The following is a 23,845-nucleotide window of genomic DNA, read 5'->3' on the forward strand; positions in this document are numbered from 1 at the left end:
GGGAGCCAGAACTCAAATCCAGGCACTCCGATGTGAGATGCAGATGTCCCAAGATGAACCTTAACCACCATGTCAAGTGCTCAGCCCCATTTAAGATTAGTGCCTTAATCTTAAACATGAAAGTATAGTTATAAAAGTTTCTAAGCAACGTGTCGGGAGACCCGCGGACCTGTGTCTTGCTTCAACAGGGTTTGAAAGGAATAGGCCCGGGAACTCTCTCACAGGCTTCGACCGCCTTCTGATCTCCTCTCCAGTCAGAATCTCTGGGACCACTTCTCGCCACCTTCTGCTTCTGGGACCAGCCCATAGCAGTTCTGTGGTCACCTCACTGCCGACCAACCATGACCTCCCAGATTCGTCAGTTATTCCACTGAGGTGGAGGCTGCCATCAACCACCTGGTCAATTTACATCTGCAGCCTCCTACACCTTGGCCTCTCTGGGCTTCTATTGCCCAGTGGCTCTGGAGGGCGTGAGACACTGCTTCCGCGAGTTGGCCGAGGAGAAGCGCAAGGCCGCCCAGTGTCTCGAAGATGCAAAACCAGTGCCAAGGCCGCACTCTCTTCCAGGACCTAAAGAAGCCATCTCAAGATGAGTTGGGCAAAACCCTTGACACCGTGGACAAGAACCTGAACCAGGCCCTCTTGGATCTTCATGCCTGGGGCTGTACCCACACAGACCCTCATCTCTGTGACTTCCTGGAGAACCACTTCCTGGACGAGGAGGTGAAATTTGAAGAAGATGGGCAACCACCTGACCAACATCTGCCGCCTGAGCGGCCCCCAGGCGGCACTGGGCAAGTATCTCTTCTAAAGGCTCACCCTCAAGTACGACTAGGAGCGTCCAGAGCCCAGCGGCCTTGGAGCCTCTCCTCGTCTCCTTGTTTCGGGGTTTCTGCCTGAGCTCTCCTTCCATACATTAGGCAGCTTGTTCACAGCCCTAGAACCCTCTCCCAAACATTGGACCAAATAGAAATAAAAGTTTTTTGCTGGAAGGAAGGAAGGAAGGAAGGAAAGGAAAGGAAAGGAAAGGAAAGGAAAGGAAAGGAAAGGAAAGGAAAGGAAAGGAAAGGAAAGGAAAGGAAAGGAAAGGAAAGGAAAGGAAAGGTGACTTGATCAGCCCTCACCCTGACTGTTGATGAGCAACTTAATATGTTATCCCTCTTAGTATTTTTTTTGTTTGTTCTACTTAATACTTTTGGTTGAATACTGTAATCAATACACAATTCTTCTTAAGTGCTGAAACTTAACTGAAAAGTGATCGCTGTTAAATATAAGAGTGGGAATAAGAGAGGGAAGAGATGTGCAATTCGGGACATGCTCAAGCTGACTTACCCCAAACGGTAGAGTTAGAAACATACCAGGGGATTCCAATTCAATCCCATCAAGGTGGCATGTACCAATGCCATCTCACTAGGCCCAGTGATCAATTTCTGTTCACAATTTATCATAATGATAGGACTAAGAACCAAAGGGATCACATAAACGAGAATAGTGTCTGCAAATACTAGCTGATAGAATCAAAAAGGGAGAGAACGATCCAACATGGGAAGTGAGATACACAGCAGACCCATAGAATGGCAGATGTCCTAAACAGCACTCTGGCCTCAGAATCAGCCCTTAAGGCATGCGGATCCGGCTGAAAAGCCCACGAGAGTATTTCAGGCATGGAAAGCCAAGACACTCTGGGGAAAAAAAAAAAAAAAACCTAAATGAAAGATCTCCACGAGTGAGATCCCAGTGGAAAGAATGGGTCATCAAAGAAGGAGGTACCTTTCTCTGAAGGGAGGAGAGAACTTCCACTTTGACCATGGCCTTGTCTAAAAATTATCAGAGTCAGTGAACTCAGGGGGCTTCCATAGCCTTGGCAGCTCATGACTAGAGCCTAGGGTGATTACTGATGCCATAAACAAGAGTGTCAATTTGTTAAGTCAACAACAGGAGTCACTGTGCACTTACTCCCCATGTAGGATCTTTGGCCTTAGTGTGCTGTACATTGAGATTTAATGCTATAACTAGTACTCAAACAGTATTTTTCACTTTATGTTTCTGTGTGGGAGCAAACTGTTGAATCTTTACTTAATGTATGCTAAACTGATCTTCTGTATATAAAGAGAATTGAAAATGAATCTTGATGTGAATGGAGGGGAGAGGGAGTGGGAAAGGGGAGGGTTGTGGGTGGGAGGGACGTTATGGGGGGGAAGCCATTGTAATCCATAAGCTGTACTTTGGAACAGAAATTAAATCCAAGTTTCCCACATGGTTAACAAGGACCCAGTCATTTGAACCATGACTGCTGCCTTCCAGGGTCCACATTAGCAGGAAGATGGAGTCAGAGACCAGAGGCAGGCTTCAAATCTAGGCACTTTGATATAGAATGTGGCATCTTAACCAGCGTTTATTGATATTTATTTATTTATTTGCTTGAAAGGCAGAATGACAGAGAAAGAGGGAAAGATAGAGCGATCTTTCATCCACTGATTCACTCCACAAATGCGTTCAACGGCTGGGTCTGGAAAAGGCTTAAGCCAGCAGCTGTGAACTCCATCCAGGTCTCCCATGTGGTGGCAGGAATCCAAGCACTTGGGTCATCACCTGCTGCCTCCCCGAGTGCACACTAACTGGATTGGAAGCAGAGGCAAGACTTGACCCCAGTCACTCCAGTAAGGGTTGCCCAAGTCCCAGGCTGCGGCCTTGTTCTGCCATGCCACAACACCTTCTTCTTAACCACTGAGCTAAATTCCTGTCCCACAAAAAACAATTTTATGTATTATCAATGTCCTGAAAAAATTAAGAGCAAAAAATATACCTACAAAATAATAAATAGCTATAAAAAGCAATAACAATTTTAAATGAGTTCCAAACTTACAGTTGAAATTTAATATTCAGTGGAAATATTGTAAGACAATAAAAGGAAATATCTTACAAAGTATAATGCATCTTCAATAAAAATATGTGTCATGAAAGAACTATATATGGATTTCAAAATTTTTTCCACCAAAGTAAACTTATCTTTTAATTTACTGTTTCTATGAACTTTTAAAAGTCCCTTAGTGGGACAAAAAGGCAAACATTTGGAAAAGAGAGAAGATAAGAAAAAATTTTTTTAAAACTTTTATTTAATGAATATAAATTTCCAAAGTACGACTTATGGATTACAATGGCTTCCCCCCTATACCGTCCCTCCCACCCACTACCCTCCCCTTTCCCACTCCCTCTCCCCTTCCATTCACATCAAGATTCATTTTCGATTATCTTAATATACAGAAGATCAGCTTAGTATACCTTAAGTAAGGATTTCAACAGTTTGCTCCCACACAGAAACATAAAGTGAAAAATAATAGATGATTTTTTTTAAATGATGATGAAATCAGAGCAGACCTATTGTCATGTTTAATCCCAGTGAGAGTCAAGTTGGGAATTGATAATTTCTTTTTTTTTTTTTTTTACAGAGGATCAGTTTAGTATGCATTAAGTAAGGATTTCAACAGTTTGCACCCCCATAGAAACACAAAGTGAAATATATTGTTTGAGTACTCGTTATAGCATTAAATCTCAATGCACAGCACATTAAGGACAGAGATCCTACATGAGGAGTAAGTGCACAGTGACTCCTGTTGTTGACTTTACAAATTGACACTCCTGTCTATGGCATCAGTAATCTCCCCATGCTCCAGTCATGAGTTTCCAAGGCTATGGAAGCCCTCTGAGTTCTCCGACTCTTATCTTGTTTAGACAAGGTCATAGTCAAAGTGGAGGTTCTCTCCTCCCTTCAGAGAAAGGTACCTCCTTCTTTGATGACCTGTTCTTTCCACTGGGATCTCACTCATAGAGATCTTTTGCCAGAGTCTCTTGGCTTTCCATGCCTGAAATACTCTCACGGGCTTTTCAGCCAGATCCGAATGCCTTTAGGGCTGATTCTGAGGCCAGAGTGCTATTTAGGACATCTGCCATTCTATGAGTCTGCTGAGTATCTCACTTCCCATGTTGGATCACTCTCCCCTTTATTTACTCCATCGGTTAGTGTTAGCAGGTACTAGACTTGTCTATGTGCTCCCTTTGACTCCCAGTCCCTCCACCATGACCAACTGTGAACTGAAATTGATCACCTGGAACAGTGAGATGGCATTGGTACATGCCACCTCGATGGGATTGAATTGGAATCCCCTGGTATGCTTCCAACTCCACCACTTGGGGCAAGTCAGCCTGAGCATGTCCCAAATTATACATCTCTTCCCTCTCCCATTCCCACTCCCATGTTCAACAGGGATCACATTTCAGTTAATTTTCAACACATAAGAATAACTGTGCATCAATTACAGAACTAAATCAGTCATATTAAGTAGAACAGATAAAAAAAACTACTAAGAGGGATAATGTATTAAGTTGTTCATTAACAGTCAGGGCTATGCTGATCAAGCCACCATTTCCCATAGTGTCCACCTCACTCCAACAGGTTTCCCTCTTGGTGTCCAGTCAGTCGTCACCGATCAGTGAGAACATATGGTATTTGTCCCTTTGGGACTGGCTTATTTCACTCAGCATGATGTGCTCCAGATTCCTCCATTTTGTTGCAAATGACTGGATTTTGTTGTTTCTTACTGCGGTATAGTATTCTAAAGAGTACATATCCCATAATTTCTTTATGCAGTCTATCGTTGATGGGCATTTAGGTTGGTTCCAGGTCTTAGCTATTGTGAATTGAGCTGCAATAAACATTAGGGTGCAGACCGCTTTTTTGTTTGCCAATTTAAATTCCTTTGGGTAAATTCCAAGGAGTGGGATGGCTGGGTCGAACGGTAGGGTTATCTTCAGGTATCTGAGGAATCTCCAGACTGACTTCCATAGTGGCTTGACAAGTTTGCATTCCCACCAACAGTGGGTTAGTGTCCCTTTTTCCCCACATCCTCGCCAGCATCTGTTGTTGGTAGATTTCTGCATGTGAGCCATTCTAACCGCGGTGAGGTGAAACCTCATTGTGGTTTTGATTTGCATTTCCCTGATTGCTAATGACCTTGAACATTTTTTCATGTGCCTGTTGGCCATTTGGATTTCCTCTTTTGAAAAATGTCTATTGAGGTCCTTGGCCCATCTCTTAAGTGGGTTGTTGGTTTTGTTTTTGTGGAGTTTCTTGATCTCTTTGTAGATTCTGGTTATTAACCCTTTATCTGTTGCATAGTTTGCAAATATTTTTTCCCATTCTGTCGGTTGTCTCTTCACTCTCCTGACTGTTTCTTTTGCAGTACAGAAACTTCTCAATTTGATGCAATCCCAATAGTTGATTTTGGCTTTGACTGCCTGTGCCTCCCAGGTCTTTTCCAGAAATTCTTTGCCTGTGCCAATATCTTGAAGGGTTTCTCCAATGTTCTCTAGTAACTTGATGGTGTCAGGTCGTAGATTTAGGTCTTTAATCCATGTTGAGTGGATTTTTGTGTAAGGTGTAAGGTAGGGGTCTTGCTTCATGATTCTGCACGTGGAAATCCAATTTTCCCAGCACCATTTATTGAATAGACTGTCCTTGCTCCAGGAATTAGTTTTAGATCCTTGATCAAATATAAGTTGGCTGTAGATGTTTGGGTTGATTTCTGGTGTTTCAATTCTGTTCCATTGGTCTATCCATCTGTTTCTGTACCAGTACCATGCTGTTTTGATTACAACTGCCCTGTAGTATGTCCTGAAATCTGGTATTGTGATGCCTCCGGCTTTGTTTTTGTTGTACAAGATTGCTTTAGCTATTCGAGGTCTCTTGTGCCTCCATATAAATTTCAGCACCATTTTTTCCAGATCTGAGAAGAAGGTCTTCGGTATCTTGATTGGTATTGCATTGAATTTATAAATTGCTTTTGGGAGAATGGACATTTTGATGATATTGATTCTTCCAATCCATGAGCATGGAAGATTTTTCCATTTCTTGGTATCCTCTTCTATTTCTTTCTTTAAGGTTTTGTAATTTTCATCGTAGAGATCTTTAACGTCCTTGGTTAAGTTTATTCCAAGGTATTTGATTGTTTTTGTAGCTTTTGTGAATGGGATTGATCTTAGAAGTTCTTCCTCAGCCATGGCATTGTCTGTGTATACAAAGGCTGTTGATTTTTGTGCATTGATTTTATACCCTGCTACTTTGCCAAAATCTTCTATGAGTTCCAATAGTCTCTTAGTAGAGTTCTTTGGGTCCCCTAAATACAGAATCATGTCATCTGCAAAGAGGGATAGTTTGAGTTCTTCCTTCCCAATTTGTATCCCTTTAATTTCTTTTTCTTGCCTAATAGCTCTGGCTATTATATTGAATATATATATATTCAACTATATTGAATAGCAGAACTATATTGAATAGCAGTGGTGAGAGTGGGCATCCCTGTCTGGTACCAGATCTCAGTGGAAATGCTTCCAACTTTTCCCCATTCAATAGGATGTTGGCTGTGGGTTTTTCATAGATTGCTTTGATTGTATTGAGGAATGTTCCTTCCAAACCCAGTTTGCTTAGAGTTTTCATCATGAACGGGTGTTGTATTTTATCAAATGCTTTCTCGGCATCTATTGAGATAATCATATGGTTTTTCTTCTGCAGTCTGTTAATGTGGTGTATCACATTGATTGTCTTGCGCACATTAAACCATCCCTGCATACCAGGGATAAATCCCACTTGGTCTGGGTGGATGATCTTTCTGATGTGTTGTTGCATTCTATTGGCGAGAATTTTATTGAGGATTTTTGCATCTGTGTTCATCAGGGATATTGGTCTGTAATTCTCTTTCAGTGCTGCATCTTTCTCTGGCTTAGGAATTAAGGTGATGCTGGCTTCATAGAAAGAATTTGGGAGGATTCCCTCTTCTTCGATTGTTCTGAATAGTTTGAGAAGAATTGGAGTTAGTTCTTCTTGAAATGTCAGGTATCCAGGGAAAGGCAGTTGTTGCGGTATAGTTTATTAAGTCACCTCCTTGGACGCCTGCATCCCACATCAGAGTGATGGTTCAGGTCCTGATCCAACTTCCTACAATGTAACCCAGAAGGCAACAGATGATAATGCAAGTGCCTGGGTCCCTGCCACATATGTGGGAGACCCAGGAGGTTACTGGGTCCATCCTGGTTTTCGCCTGGCCCAACTCTCACTGTTGCAGGTATTTCACTGTTGCAGGCATTTGGGGAGTGGAATAGCAGAAGGAAGACTGATATTTCTCTGTCTCTCTGTCTCTCTCTGTCTCTCTCTCTCTCTCTCTCATTATCTCTATCTCTGTCTCTGTCTCTATCTCTATGTGTCTTACAAGTAGATGAAAATAAATAAGTAAATAAAATAAGCATTTGTTGTTTTTTAAATTTTATTTAAGGTGTACAAATGTTATGTATTTCACACATACATTTTTGGAAACAGAGTGATACTCACCACTCTATCCTCCCCCACACCCATGCTGCCACACTTCTTCCTCCTCCCTCTCCTATTCCAACTCATAATATTTACAAAATCTATTTTCAGTTTACATTATACTCATAAGATTAACCCTACAGTAAGGAGAGAGAGTTCAACAATAGCAGGAAGAAGAAACCACTGTCCCTCAACAATAGAGGCAAGGGCTATAAACAATCATCAAATCTCAAAATGTCAATTTCATTCCAATACATTACATTTTAGGTACTCAACTAGTTACCATAGATCAGGGAAAACATATGGTATCTGTCTTTCTGAACTGGCTTATTTCACTAAGTATAATGGTTTCTAGTTGCATCCATTTTGTTGCTAAAGACAGTATTTCATTTTTTAATCACTGAGTAGTATTCCATGCCATAATTTCCTTATCGAGTCATCAGTTGATGGACATCTGGTTCATCCCATATCTTAGCTATTGTAAATTGAGGTGCAATGAACGTGGGGGTACAGATAACTCATTCATATGCTAATTTCATTTTATTTGGGTAAACTCCCAGGAGTGGGATGGCTGACTCATATGGTAGATCTATTTCCTGCTTTCCGAGGTATCTCCATACTACATTCCACAATGGCTGCACCTGTTTGCATTCTGAGTAGTAGTGGATTAGGGTACCTTTTTTCCCACATCCTCACCAGCATTTATTGTTTGATTATTTCTGTATAAGAATCATCCTAACTGGGGTGAGGTGAAACCTCATTGTGGTTTTGATTTGCATTTCCCTGATGGCTAGTGATCCTGAGCATTTTTTCACGTGTCTGCTGGACATTTGAATTTCCTCTTTTGAAAAATTCCTGTTCAAGTCCTTTGTCCATTTCTTAACTGGATTGTTTTTTGTTGTTGAGTTCTTTTGAGCCCTTTGTCTATTCTGGATATTAATCCTCTATCAATTGTATAGTTTGCAAATACTTTCTCCCGTTCTGTTAGTTATCTCTTAACTTTGCTGAGAGTTTCTTCTGCAGTACAGAAGCTTCTCAATTTGATATAATCCCATTTGCCAATTTTGGCTTTGATGGTCTGTGCTTCTGGGATCTTTCCCAAGAAGTCTTTGCCTATGCCAGTGTCTTACAGAGTTTCCCCAATGTTCTCTAGTAATTTCATGGTATTGGGTCGTAGATTTAGGTCCTTGATCCATTTTTAGTGGGTTTTTGTGTAAGGTGTAAGGTAGGGGTCTTGTTTCATACTTCTGCATGCAAAGATCCAGTTTTCCCAGCACCATTTGTTAAAGAGACTCCTTGCTCCAAGGATTGATTTTAGCTACTTTGTCAAAGATAAGTTGGTTGTAGATGCATGGATTGATTTCTAGAGTTTCTATTCTGTTCAATTTAACTATAAGCCTGTTTTTGTGCCAGTTAGAGGCTGTTTTGATTATAACTGCCTGTAGTATGTCTTCAGATCTGGTATTTGTTTTTGCTGTATAAGATTGCTTTAGCTATTCATGGTCTCTTGTGTTTCCAAATGAATTTTAGCATTGTTTTTTCTAGATATGAGAAGAATGTCATTGGTATTTTCATTGGGATTGTATGGAATCTGTAAATTGCTTCTGGTAGTATGGGCATTTTGATGACACTAATTCTTCCAATCCATGAACATGGAAGATTTTTCCGTTTTCTGTGTCTTCTTCTTTCTTTAATGTTTTATAATGTTCATCATAGAGAGCTTTGACTTCCTTGGTTAAATTTATTCCAAGAGATTTAGTTCTTTTTGTAGCTTTTGTGAGTGGGATTGACCTTAGAAGTTCTTTCTCAGTCATGGAATTGTGTATTCAAAGGTTATTGATTTTTGTGTGTTAATTTTATATCCTGCCACTTTAATAAACATGTGTTAAAAATTGTATCCAGAGAGTGTAAAGTGTCACTGATGGTTCCTGGAGGAAATTATCAAAGAAATAATTTTCAGTATTTGAATTGGATTAAAATTAATTAAATAATTCATGAACAAACCCATTAGTCACCAGTGGAAGGCACTGAAGAGCCTATATATGGGCTGGCACTTGTGGTGCAGTGGGTTGAGGTGCCACCTGCAGAGCCAGGATCCCATACAGGTGCTGGTTCAAGTCCCAGCTGCTCCACTTCTGATCCTGCTTCCTGTTAATATGCCTGGGAAAGCAGTAGAAGATGATCCAAGTACATGGGACCCTGTACCCACATGGGAGACCCAGATGAAGTTCCTGTCTCCTGGCTCTGGCCTGACCCAGCCCGGGACATTGCAGCCATTTGGGGAGTAAGCCCCAGGGATGGACGATCTCTCTCTCTGCCTCTCCCTTTCTCTATGTAACTTTATCTTTCAAATAATTTTTTAAAAGAGGCTGTATAATATTTTAATAATTGATAAAGAAAAAATTCAAATCATTGTCCTGCTACATCTATTTTTTCATAAACTGTATCTTAGAATAACCAAAGGGTTGATTAGGCAAATTATCCCTAAGTAAAAGTATTGAATTACAGTTATTCAATAAGCAATGATGACTGCTACCATCACAAAAAATAAAAAATAAAAAGACAGAGAGAAAGAGTGAGAGACAACCAGTCCTCTGGGTTTGCCAATGAGAGTACCTAACACCATCAATGAAGTAGTCTAGGCAATTGAGTCTTAATTTAATCATGACTCTAGATCTATCAGTTTACAGAAATACAGAACCTCCCAACTTTTAAGTAAATAATTAAGTAACAATAAATAAATAAATAATTTTTATAAGAAAAGCAATAAGGAAATCCCAGAACAATATTTACTTAGCAGGTACAAAGAGTAACAAGTCTAGATTGTAGATGAAGAATGAAGTTCTCTAAAAGGAATGGCTCCTGGAAAAATAAACAGATCTAATATATAATCCTTTGATTATATGACATAAAATATTGAGGGCTATTTTTTAAATATGCTGAATCTGGGAATAATTAGTTAATATGCACATTAAAAAACTAAGCCAAAGAAAAGTAAATCAATAATTAATTTTTGAAAATGAAAAAAAATAGTTGTGTAAGGAAATATAATCATCACACTACTGTTCATCAGCTATGAACAGTATTTAAAATAGCTTAAACGCTAAATGTTGATTCAAGAATATTGGAAGAATGTAAGGCAGGGAATGAGGATATATGATAAATTAATCCTTGAATAACATAAGCAGACGTCTATTGGTAATACCTAAAATTAATCAAGCAAGAAACATTGGTACAAGTGTATCATTTGTAGTTTCCTGAGACTCTGTCTTCTGTCCACCCAAAGCATCCCAGACTAATTTTTCACATTGTCCTGGGACTGGTCCCAAGCAGGACTAAGGGCAGAATCATGGCATGGTGATAGCAGCATGCTGATTCACATTTAACAAATGGTTCTCCAAGATCCAAAAATGCCCTCATTTATAGTATTTGCCCATTTACATAGAAAAATAGCTTCATCAATTTCAAGCTACCAATAAAATGTCACTGACCCTAGAGTTGGAAAAAGATGCACACAGTAGACTCTCATGAGTTGCCAGGAGCCACCTCCAACATAACACGGTGTACAGCATAAAGTTCATCCTTCCTCATCTGACAACTGTCTCTCTTCCAGCTCCAGAATTAGCACCTAAACCATAGTGTAATATCTTCATCTATCCCCCAAGTCCTACTCTACAGTAAAAACCTATGAATCCTGCTATTGTAACATGCCATTTTGTTATCAAGTTTTTTTATAATCATATGGTCTTAAAATATTGTTGAAGAAATACACCATCAGCAGAAGTTCCTATACACGTATCATTTTCCTGAGTAATCCTCAGTGAAATGGAATGAGGTCTTAGAAAAAAACAATAAGCTTTTAGAGCAATCTAGCTAAATACCATCAGAAACTTTGGCTTACAACCAAATGGCTATTACTTTTTTGGGGGACACTTATATTTCATCTTCTAGCAAAGTCATTTTATAAGTCTTAATCTCATTCATATTGCAGAATACCAGGAAGCATCTAAAAATATTACAAAAAGTATATTTATTCAAATGAAAATAGTGACAATGGATCAAGTAGACTATAGGATATAGAATAACAACATGTTCTCAGTTGTCTCATTTTTGTTAAATATATAAATATAGAACGATATGATCAGATCAGTTTGGGGAGCATAAGTATTCAGTACTCCAGATGAAGACATTCTCTTTGTGATAGGGACTCTTAACACCTTCACTGTTCATAGTTTACTTCAATAGCAATGCACAAGCTCCCTGGAAATATGCTGAGAGGAAAGGAGAGGACTTGTTGAGGAACAACCTAAGCAAAAGAAGATGATATAGATGTCACAAGGCCATTGTCCCAACAGAATGATTTATAGGCATAATTTAAAACTTTCTTATCATAGAAAATTCCAAACATATACAAAAATAGGACGGAATATTAAGATGAACCCCATGTATCCATCCCTAACGTCAACAATTCTCTTCTTCTGGTCAATTTTGTTACATTTATATCCATATCTATCACCTCCTCCTAGATTTGGATTTGGTATTTATTTATTTATTTATTTGAGAAGTGGAGAGAAAAAGAGGGAGCTGCAGAGAGAAAGAGAGTGAGAGAGAGAGAAAAAGAAAGACTACCGGGCCAGCACTGTGGCATAGCGGATAAAACCGCTGCTTGCAGTGCCAGCATCCCATATGGGCACCAGTTTGAGTCCTGGCTACTCCACTTCCAATCCAGCTCTCTGCTGTGGCCTGGGAAAACAGTGGAAGATGACCTAAGTCCTTGGGCCCCTGCACCTGTGTGGGAGACCCGAAAGAAGCTCCTGGCTCCTGGCTCTGGATCGGCTTAGCTCTGGCCGTTGCAGCCAATTGGGGAGTGAACCAGCAGATGGAAGACCTCTCTCTCTCTCTCTCTCTCTCTCTCTCTCTCTCTGCCTCTCCTCCTCTCTTTATGTACTCTGACTTTCAAATAAATAAATAAATCTTAAAAAAGAAAGAAAGAAAGAAAGACTCCCATTACCAAATTCCCCTGACAGTCGAGACTGGACCAAGGACAGAGCCAAGAGGGGAACTCAATCCAGGTTTGCCATGTGTGTGGCAGGAAACTTCTACTATCACTGCTACTTCCCACAGTCCACATTAGCAGGAAGCTGGAGTCAGGAGCTGATGTTGGGTATTCAACTCAGGCATGCTGATATGGAACACAGGTGTTTCTTTACCACTAGGCCAAATGCCGGCCTCCAACCTTGGATTACTTAAAAGTACATCACATAAATCATTTCACTTGTAGAAATTTCATTAGATATCTCTCCAAGAGCAAGAACCCTCTCAAAGCATAAAAACAATATATTAGCATACACAAATATTAGTAATAATTACTTAATGTCAATGCTAGTGTTATAACTTTTCCAATTAACACATGATTTTATTTCGAAAGTTTGGCTAAATCAGGATCAAAATTAAGCTAATACAAAGCCTCTGTGTATTTTGTTCTTGAGTCTCTTTTTTATAGAAAGCTTTCATTTAATAAATATAAATTTCATAAGTACAACTTTTGGATTATAGCAGTTCTCCCCCCCCATATCTGCCCTCCCACCCCCAAACCATCCAACCTCCTGCTCCCTCTCTCATCCCACTCTTCATTAAGATTAATTTTTAATTATCTTTATATACAGAGGATCAACTCTATACTAAGTAAATATTTCAACAGTATGCACCCACACAGACACACAAAGTATAAAGTACTGTTTGAAGACTAGTTTTACTGTTAATTTGCATAGTACAACACATTAAGGACAGAAATCCTACATGGGGAATAAGTGCACAGTGGCTCCTGTTGTTGATTTAATAATCGACATTATTGAGTCTCTTTTGATATTTTGTTTTCCTTCTCGAACTCTTGAAAATTTTTCTCTTAAACTTTTTGAAATTTTCCTTCAATTTCTTATTGAAGAAACTGTGTCTCACTGTCTAGATTGACACCTGGCATCATTACGGTATTGTTAAACATGTTCTTTCTTCTGTGCTTGTAAGTTTGTAGTTAGAACTAGAGCCTTGATCAGATTCAGGCTCAGTTATTTTGTTTAAACTACTTCATAATTGATGTTGGGTACTTTCAGCAGGAAGCACTTTTTAAATGGTGGTGTCTGTGATACTAAATCCACCAATCAAATCAGTAAGGATTGCAAAACAATGGTATAAGAGATCTTGAAAAGGTCATGGAAAAATGTATTTTGAAAAAACTATGCATGCATTTCAAAATTTTTGCTTCAAAATATCTTATCTTTAAATTCCATATTTTGGCCGGTGCCGTGGCTCACTAAGCTAATCCTCCGCCTGTGGCGTTGGCACACTGGGTTCTAGTCCAGGTCGGGGCGCCGGATTCTGTCCCGGTTGCTCCTCTTCCAGTCCAGCTCTCTGCTGTGGCCCGGGAAGGCAGTGGAAGATGGCCCAGGTGCTTGGGCCCTGCACCCGCATGGGAGACCAGGATTAAGCACCTGGCTCCTGGCTTGGGATTGGCGCAGTGTGCTGGCTGTAGCAGCCATTTGTGGGGTGAACCAACGGAAGGAAGACCTTTCTCTCTCTCTCTCTCACTGTCTAACTCTGCCTGTCAAAAAAAATTAAAAATAAATAAATAAATTCCATATTCCATGAATTTCTTGGAGTCCTCTTCTGTGTTAATTGCCTAGTTGCAATACAGTTACTTCTAGTAAAGGATATTTTACCTCATCAATTATACATACATACATACATACATACATATATAAAGGTAGGATGATGCTTGAATTTCTCTCTTAATTTTCCAATTTTTTAAGTATTAAATAGGCTTCCTAGGACCTTCTAATACTGACCAATGGGTTATTCATGAATTTATTTAATGAATTTCAATGCAATTCAAATATTAAATATCAACTTGGCCTTTGAGAGCCTTCTGGGTTGGTTCCTGAGTCCAATAATCCATCTCTTGGATTGCTTCCTCGCCTTCTGATATGCAGAATTCTTATCCCATATCTGTAATCAACCACTTCTTCAAGAAAATGGTGACTTCTCGAGGGAAATGGTGAAATCTGAGTGCTAAGGATGCTCATTGCTATTGGAACCATTGTTTCTCCGCCTTTTCAGAGGAAAGAGTTAAAAAACATTAAAGTCCTATTAATACTTCCTATCGAAATCAAGGCTACAGTGTTTTACTTAATCTCTAGCATCTTCCTTCTGTATTTCCTTTTTCTCATGTCAAAAGCCTAAGTAATTAAAATAAACCAACATACTCACTTGATTTATCGCATGATAAATAGCAACAGAATAAGAATAGCACTATCAATATCTGTTGGCACATTTAAAAAATCCCTCAAGGACTTCCAGAAATAATTTTTGAGAAGCCAAACATTCTATCAGAGCAGATAAGGGAAAGAACAGGCATAGAAATTATCTGACTGGCTGTGCCATAATTTGTACACAAAATGTGGTGAGCACTAAAATAAGCAGGTTGCGTATCCATCAGCTATATTCTGAGCCAAAGGGCTTTACCCACATATTTTTCGTGGGAAAATGCAAATTCTAAATCTTTGTTTTCCTAATAGATACTATTAGGCAGGGATGGTTACTGACTCCATTCCCGGGTGCAGCTTCCTGCTGATGTGTACTATAAGAGGCTCAGGTGATGGCTCAAGTGATTTGATCTCTGCCACCCATGTGGGAAGCCTGGAATAGGGAGCTTCTGGTTTTGGCCAGTTCCATCTCCTGCTGTTCACAGCATTCAAAGAGTGAATCAGCAGATGAGAGATCTGTCTGCCTGCCTGCCTGCCTGTCTCCCTCCCTTCCACTCTATTATTTCAGATGAGAGAGAAGAGAGAGAGAGAGAGAGAGAGAGAGAGAGAGAAGCTACCAACCAACCAAACTTCAACTATTAAGAGAAATCTTTAAAATTGAGTGACATAGTAAGCAATGTAGTAGTTTCAAAAAGAAATAAATAGAATCAGCTGCATAATCTTTATTTTAAAAACATTAGCATCAGGGGCTGGTGCTGTGGCACAGCAGCCTACAACACCGGCATCCCATAAAGGCACCAGTTCGAGTCCCAGCTGCTCCACTTCTGATCCAGCTCCCTGTTAATGCTCCAGGGAAAGCAGTAGAGGGTGGCCCAAGTTCTTGGGCCCCTGTACCCACATGGGAGACCTGGAAGAAACTCCTGGTTCCTGCCTTTGGATCGGCTCAGCTACGGCCCTTGCAGCCATTTGGGGAGTGAACCTCTCTCTGTGTGCGTCTCTACCTTTCTCTGTAACTCTTTCAAATAAATAAAATAAATATTTTAAAAACATTAACATTAATGTGACATTTCTTTAGGGCTCTTACTGGTATCATTCTATGCCCAAAAATTGAACAGTTAGTAGAATGAGCAACCTTGGTTTAATAGGTAATAGGGGTGAGAACTGCTGGCTCATCCAGAGAGAAAATTAATGTGTCTCTAGAGAACTTACTCCAACCTTCAATAGCAAACATGATGTTGAAATGGATGATCATCCTACCTGGAAGATGCATTTTGCATGTGGTGTTACCCTGGCTAGACATGTCTGGTGGGAGTGGGGGCGGGGGTGGGAGTGTGAGAAGGTGGGAGGGGCCAGAGCTTGTGAATCCTGGCTGGACAGCCATGACCCGGCATGGCCTGTGGGTAAGAAAACCACTAACCATTCTTTCCTTTGTGAAACTGACTGTAACCCTTAATAAAACCCATATTAAGCTGTCGCTCCCCCTCTTCACGGAGGAACGACACAGGACCCTGCCTAGGCTTCATATCTGAGTCACGGCACCATTATGTCGCTCCCCGTCTTCGTGGAGGAACGACACAGGACCCTGCGCTGTTCTTTCGTCTGCTCGGCCCTCCCCGGGTTTGCTGCTGGTTCTTCCCGGGTTGGCTACCGACCCTTCCACCTCCGTGGAAGGGCGGTTCCCCCTGCCACTTTCCCCACTTCCGCGGGGGAGCGGCACACCGCCGGCCGGCTCTCTCGGGGGCTGCTCAGGTGTTCCTTCAGATAGATGTTCCTGGTGCATGTTGTCTCTCTCCTCCTTTATAGTCCTCTTCCACCAATCCCAACTCTGCTACCCACACGCTGAGTACGCTGCTCTCCTCCAATCAGGAGCAGGTCCTGCTGTTTATTGGTTGAACTGGAGGCAGCTGTGTAGAAGCTGTTACTCCCTTCTCAGTGCCATATTGTGGGAGAGCAGATGCATAGAATAAGTCTTAATTCCAGTAACAGTCTAGTCCGAGTTGCTCCCCACATTAAGCACACAAACAAAAATTAAAAATTTCAAAAAAAAGAAATGGATGATCAGAAAAAAGGCAAGGATAGTGCCTCTCTTTAGCAGGAAGCCAAAAAGGACAGGGCACCTCTCTATGGAAGGAATCTTTCTTCTACAGTGAACAATGAGAATAATTCAGAATTTACTGTTATTTCTACCTTGGGATTTAGAGAAAATTTCCTATCATCTTACAAGCTGATATCTGGTATATATAACTTAAAAATTTTGATTCTTATCATTTCACCAACCAACTCATTTCCTTTCTCTCAGTACTTTTTCCTGCAGGACTGATGGTTCAAAAGTGATTTGTATTGGAAATTTGTAAAGGAAAACATTCACAGCCATTGGGACTCAAAGGTTACCTTGAAAATATTTGTCTCCATTTGTCGTCTTGAAAGGCCATGTTTCCTTAACTTTATATCGTGCTCTTTCCTCCACTCACTAAATTTGGTCTGAGTCTTTATTAAGGGCTACATTACTGTCTGCTGACTTCCAGAGAAACTGCTAAGCACTAAGAAAGAAAGCACTTAGCTGCTTTTAGCCATGATCAACGGTTTGCTCATGAGAGCCTAAAAGGATCCGAAGGGGCAGGGGAAGGATACAGAAAACCTCTAATAGATCACCGCAGGACTTCTGAGCTTGTTTATAGAGAGAACAGAAGACCATGCATAGACTTCATTATGAAGTTTGGTTTATAGAACAGTGACTGACAGGTAATGCTCATAATTGATGTTGTTGTAGTTCCAGATGGAGTATCATACTATGTATATTTAATGGACAATATCTGTATAAAATTTATGACACAACCAGCTCTAATGCTCCTACAAACTGCTGCACAGGAATAGAAGGAAAAGACATTTGTGTTCTCTTTCATCTCTTTCTGGGGCATTTATCTTTGCTTGGGAGATTCCCTACCTGTTCATCTCTGAATTGGTTTGATAGTAGCCCCAAGACCCTTAGGTGAAATTAAATAAATTAAATTATTATCCAGAGACATTTAACCCATACAGACAAATCTAACTTATTCTTTGTTTCTGAAGAACATGCTTTCCTGGACTTAATAACAATAATGACTACCATTTGTAGGATGGCCATTACCTTATGTAACCCATAAGAATGGTTATCTTTACCCTTGTTTTATAGCTGAGGTAATGGTGGCATGGGGAGACAAAGTGATCCATCCAAGGTATTCATCTGATAATATATTAGAACAAACATCGAAGTGCAGAGGTATGTGACTATAAAGCTATATAAATGAGGAGAATACCCTTTTTAGTAGCATTATCCTCATGTACATTAATATTCCTCACCAGCCTTAATTTCTTTCATAGAGTATAAGCAGCTGGAAGCTGGATTTGCAACCCAAGTGCAAGTTGAACCAACAGAAGGAAGACCTTTCTCTCTGTCTCTCTCTCATACTGTCTAACTCTGCCTGTCCAAAAAAAAAGAAAAAAAAAGTGAACATATCTTAAGTAAAAACAATGTTGTACATTCTGGAGTAACTAGTATGGCTCTATAAAGACTCCAGGGGAAAACAGGCAATATCCTATCTTCAGTATTATGTCCTTTCAGAGGCTGTTGGCAAATGAATGAAAATACATCTAAAATTCATTATGAGATCAATTTGGCTCTAGGAATAAGTTGGGGGTAGCCTTGTTAAATGAAAGGAGCTCATGTGTTATTCCAACCTCCTTCGCTTACTAAACACTTGGCCTAGGATGTCTGACTTAATCTTCCTGTTGTTAGTTTTTTATATATTGAAAAAGATTAATAGGCTGGCGCTGTGGCTCACTTGGCTAATCCTCTGCCTGCGGCGCCAGCACACCGGGTTCTAGTCCCAGTTGGGGCGCCGGGTACCAGTCCCGGTTGCTCCTCTTCCAGTCCAGCTCTCTGCTGTGGCCCGGGAAGGCAGTGGAGGATGGCCCAAGTGCTTGAGCCCTGCACCTGCATGGGAGACTGGGAGGAAGTACCCGGCTCTGGCTTTGGATTGGCGCAGCGCCGGCTGTAGCAGCCATTAGGGGAGTGAACAAACGGAAGGAAAACCTTTCTCTCTGTCTCTCTCTCACTGTCTATAACTCTCTCTCTCTGTCTCTCTCTCACTGTCTAACCCTGCCTGGCAAAAAAATAAAAAAAATATTATATACTTCAAAGGATTATTAGAACTAAAGGGAAAATCTCTTTAAATTTCCTTGTAAATGATATAAAACATAGCAGATGCTCAGTAAATATTAGAATTTAATTTTTATTTTCTGAAAATTCAGTTCAAGAAAGATTTGCTGAGCTTTTGCAACCACGAACAGATTTTTTAAATTGCTTAGAAACAATCCCCTATGGCTCATGTTGTGATACAGCAGGTTAAGCTGTCTCTTGAAATGCTGGCATCCCATATGAACTCCAGTACAAGTCCCGACTGCTCCACTTCTGATTCAGATCCCTGCTATTGTGCCTGGGAAACCAATGGATGATGGTCCAAGTGCTTGGCCCCCGCCACCCACATGGAAGACCTGGATGGAATTCCAGACTCCTGGCTTTGGCTTGGCCCTAGCCTGTCCATTGTAGCTATTTGGGAAGTGAAACAAGGTTTGAAATTCTCTCTCTCTCTCTCTCTCTCTCTCTGCATGCATGTATCTCTTTTTGTCTCTGTAACTCTATCTTCCAAATAAATAAATGTATCTTAAAAATGAAATGATCCTCCATAAACTAGAAAGGAACAGATATGTGAATAAGTACAGGCAATATGATATAAAAAGTGCTAAATAACAGAATGGGTGGAGTAAGAACACTAACAAGGGAAAGATTAATTCTGTCTTTGGGATGTCAGAGATTGTTCATAGACATGGTGGTGTTTCAACCTGTATTTGAATCTAGGGAATGAAGTGATATGAATTTGGAGAATTTTCAATGAAGTTTAAAGTTTTATACTGTAACTTTGCATGACATCAATCCATCTACTCATCCAAGCACTCTTTGAATACCTAGTATGTGCCAGGTACTGTTCCAGCTTGCATGCAAGGGAGGAGACATGGTACTTCTTCAGAGAACATTCAGTGTAGTGATTTATATAGTGGCCTGCTTTGCATCTTTATTCTGCGATCTATTATCATGTATTCCTTTGAAAGATGTCAATAGTACACTTGCGGCTATTTGGAACAATGGCTATTGAAGTCATAGATCAGTTTTTAAAAAGTACAATAGAAAATCTGAGCACTGTTGTTAATTCATTCACAATAATTTATGTCGTAAAGGAAAAAAAATCTTTGTAAATTTCTAGTTTTATTTTCCTTCCTCCATCCATCAAATTAAGACTTCAGTTCAGGTTAACTTTTGAGCTTCAATTGTATGCATTTGATATACAAACATAAACAAAATGCATCTGCCTTTGAAGGGTTTACAATTCAGTGAAGGTATGAAAACATTTATCTGCAAAGATCATGACAAAACTCCTTCCCATGATTTGTTTTCTATGAAAACCTAAGGGGAAAATACTCATAAAAGAAAGCAAAGTAGAATTTATTAGATTTTCCTTTTAGTGTACCTGCAGAATCATTTTCATTCCAATTTCCGCAGGCACACAAGAAAACCAAATTAAGTCTTGAATTTATTGCCAGCTTTGAGCATCTTGGTGTGCAACTGTGTAAACTTAAGTCTGTTTCCTTGGAACTGTTGGACAGAGGTATCTTGCATTTCTCACTGAGAAATTGTATGACATAGAGACACATTGGAATCCCTGGCACTCTTCTACAATAAGACAGCTCCCTTGGGTCTTAGGTCAGAGTATATATTTTTTGAAAACAGAGCTATCCATTGTTTTTGAGATAGTGCTAAAAACTGATAGCACAGAAATACATAAAGAAAAATAATGGAAAAGATAGATTGGATAAACATCACCCAAAAGAAGTATAGTGTAAGATAGAAATGTGTAAAGCAAATAAAGATAAATACAGGAAACATAATAATAAAAGGAACAAGTCACTAAAATATGACAATCATAAACTTTTGAGTCCAATACAAAAATAAAAAAACAAGGTAGTTACAAACATTGACAAATCCACATTAACAGTAGGAAATTTCAATAAACATTTATTAGAAACAGGCATGTCAAGCAAATGAACAAAAATGAGTAAGATATGGATTATTTTAACAGGAAAATTACTAAGCTTGTACAAATGGGTGAGTATAATATCTTACACTGAACAAATAGAAAATATATAATTTTCAGTACAGTGAAATATTTACATAAGTTGATCACAATGACTCATAAAAGAAGTCCAGTAAACTTTGAAGAATTATCTACTTAATTTAGTTCTTGATTACAAAGGATGAAATTCAAAACCAATAATAAGAAAAAAAATCCAGAAGTTTAGAAAGTTTAAATACTTTTTTTTTTTTTTTTTTTTTTGACAGGCAGAGTGGACAGTGAGAGAGAGAGACAGAGAGAGAAAGGTCTTCCTTTGCCGTTGGTTCACCCTCCAATGGCCGCCGCTGCAGCCGGCGCACCGCGCTGATCCTGGCAGGAGCCAGGAGCCAGGTGCTTTTCCTGGTCTCCCATGGGGTGCAGGGCCCAAGCACCTGGGCCATCCTCCACTGCACTCCCTGGCCATAGCAGAGAGCTGGCCTGGAAGAGGGGCAACCGGGACAGAATCTGGCGCCCCAACCGGGACTAGAACCCGGTGTGCCGGCGCCGCAAGGTGGAGGATTAGCCTATTGAGCCACGGCGCCGGCTTACATTTTTAAAAAACTCATCAAAGAAGGATTCACAAAAAATTTACAAAATATTTAGAGCCAAATGATAACTAGGTTATATCTAAATATTTTGGTATTGGAACATGTGAGAAGAAGCCAAACTGGGTCTTACAAGGGGAATTTAGAGGCTATAGATAATATTCATTTAAAAAGAAGGATTAAAAAGAAACCAGTAAAGAATTCAGCTCAGATGTAAGACAAACAGCAACAGTCACACTAAAGACAATGAAAAGTAAAGACACTCAGAAATGTTAAAAATTAGAAAATAAAGAAAAAGCAGAGCAACCCAAGAAAAAATTGCTTCTCTTAAAACAACTAAAAATTCCTAACTCATACTTTTTAATATGATTTTTATAACAATCATGTAAAACCTTTATGTTCCATGACAAAATACTAACCCAATCTTTCTTTGTACTATCAGATGGTGTGAAATGTAGCCCATGGTGTCGGATTGATAAAAGTTTTCATTGGGTACCAAGGCAACATATGAAATGTCTGTGCTGAAGTCATTAAACAGGATATTTGTTAGATTGAATTAGCTTAAGTATGTGTTTAAAGCAATATTCCCATGAGTGTATATCACAGGTGATTGAAATAAATTTAGCTGGAGAAATCAATAGATTTCTCAAACATAAGAAAAAAATATATTCTTGTATTCATGTTCATATCAGGAAAAGACAATAAAGCTTATTGGTAGAAATTTGATTTTATTTTACAATTTTCCTCCATCCCTGCCTTCCCTTCCTCCCTATCCTGTCTCACAAACACAGCTCCCTCATTGTTTTCAAGGGGCCAACTTTGTGACTTAGCAGGTAAAGCTACCAACTACAATGCCAGCATCCTATATGGCCCAGCTGCTCCACTTTTGATCCAGCCTGGGAAAACCCCAGGAGATGGTCCAAGTGTTTGGACCCCTGCTACCTACGTGGGAGATTTGAATGAAGCTCCTGGCTCCTGGCTTCGGCCTGGCCCAGCCCCAGCTGTTGCAACCACCCAGGGAGTGAAGCAGCACATGAAAGATCTCTCTCTCTCTCTCTCTCTCTCTCTCTCTCTCTCTCCTCCTCTCTCTAACTCTTTAAAATAAATAAATCTTTTAAATCAATAAATCTTTTTGAAAAATTGAAGTTTTCTGCTTATTCTTTGCTGTCCTTGGAAGTCCCAGTAACACAGTTCCTTCCCACTTCCACAGCCCAGCCTCTTCCAGTGGGCACCCTCTCCACCCTCCCTCTGCCCCTGCAGCTCTCCACCTCATTCCTGCCATCTTGACCTCCTCTTTCCATTTCCTCATTGTTAGGTTTTCCCTGCACTCCACCTTTTGTCTTCACCTTCACTAACACTCTAGTCAGAACACTAACCGAGAGGACGCTGTCTTCTTTACTTCCCGGGCGCCTGATGTGGATTCACCCCAGAGGGCAGTGGCTGCATTTCCTTTGTCAACATGTAATTTTATACCTTGGCCATACGCATGTCAAGGAAGCAGAACACTCCATTTGGCCAACTGCATGCATCTGTGCTTCTTTCATTCTGATAAAGGAAGTGTAAGCTGTCCCTGAAAATAAAAGCACAGCCGGCGCCGCGGCTCACTAGGCTAATCCTCCGCCTAGCGGCGCCGGCACACCGGGTTCTAGTCCCGGTCGGGGCGCCGGATTCTGTCCCGGTTGCCCCTCTTCCAGGCCAGCCCTCTGCTGTGGCCAGGGAGTGCAGTGGAGGATGGCCCAAGTGCTTGGGCCCTGCACCCCATGGGAGACCAGGAGAAGTACCTGGCTCCTGCCATCGGATCAGCGCGGGGCGCCGGCCGCAGCGCGCCGGCCGCGGCGGCCATTGGAGGGTGAACCAACGGCAAAAGGAAGACCTTTCTCTCTGTCTCTCTCTCTCACTGTCCACTCTGCCTGTCAAAAAAAAAAAAAAAATATATATATATATATAAAAAAAAAAAAAGAAAAGAAAAGCACAAAGTCCCATGTGTGCATCAGTGCAACCCAAGAGCGCTTACTTCAAGCAAAAGTAAATTATATGCTAATGTATATCTTGGCAGCAAAGAGATTTACTAATGTAAAAAACTTTATTAACTTTTTCTGGATGGAATTATGACTAATACGAAAAGGTCAAATTCCTTATTAAATTACTGCCATCTTTCTTCCAGATGTGAGATTTGCTTTTTGACATTGCACAAACTCAGTGGCAACATTAAATTTAGCAAAATTTGGAAAGTGCCAACTCAATTTCACTTTTTTACATGAAATATATTTTATATAAGCCTTAAGTATTGTTGTCATTTATTTCCCACTTTCTAATTTAATCTCACTTACTGACACTTTTGAGCAAAGTAAAAGGACATAAACTCATTTGACTTCTTCAATGTCTTTGAAAAATTATTAATTAATAACTCTAACGTAAAGCAAAATTTAAAAAGCAACTTTATAAAGGCTAGGATTTGTAGAGTAGTTGAGACACTAC

General features: G+C 40.1%; 1 pseudogene; it reads left to right on the plus strand.

Moving 5' to 3' along the window:
- The first annotated feature begins 341 nt into the window (after positions 1 to 341).
- On the plus strand, positions 342 to 835 carry LOC100349497 (ferritin light chain pseudogene; annotated as a pseudogene).
- Positions 836 to 23,845: the final 23,010 nt, after the last annotated feature.

Source organism: Oryctolagus cuniculus, chromosome 10, assembly GCF_964237555.1.
Source record: "Oryctolagus cuniculus chromosome 10, mOryCun1.1, whole genome shotgun sequence".
NCBI lineage: Eukaryota > Metazoa > Chordata > Mammalia > Lagomorpha > Leporidae > Oryctolagus > Oryctolagus cuniculus.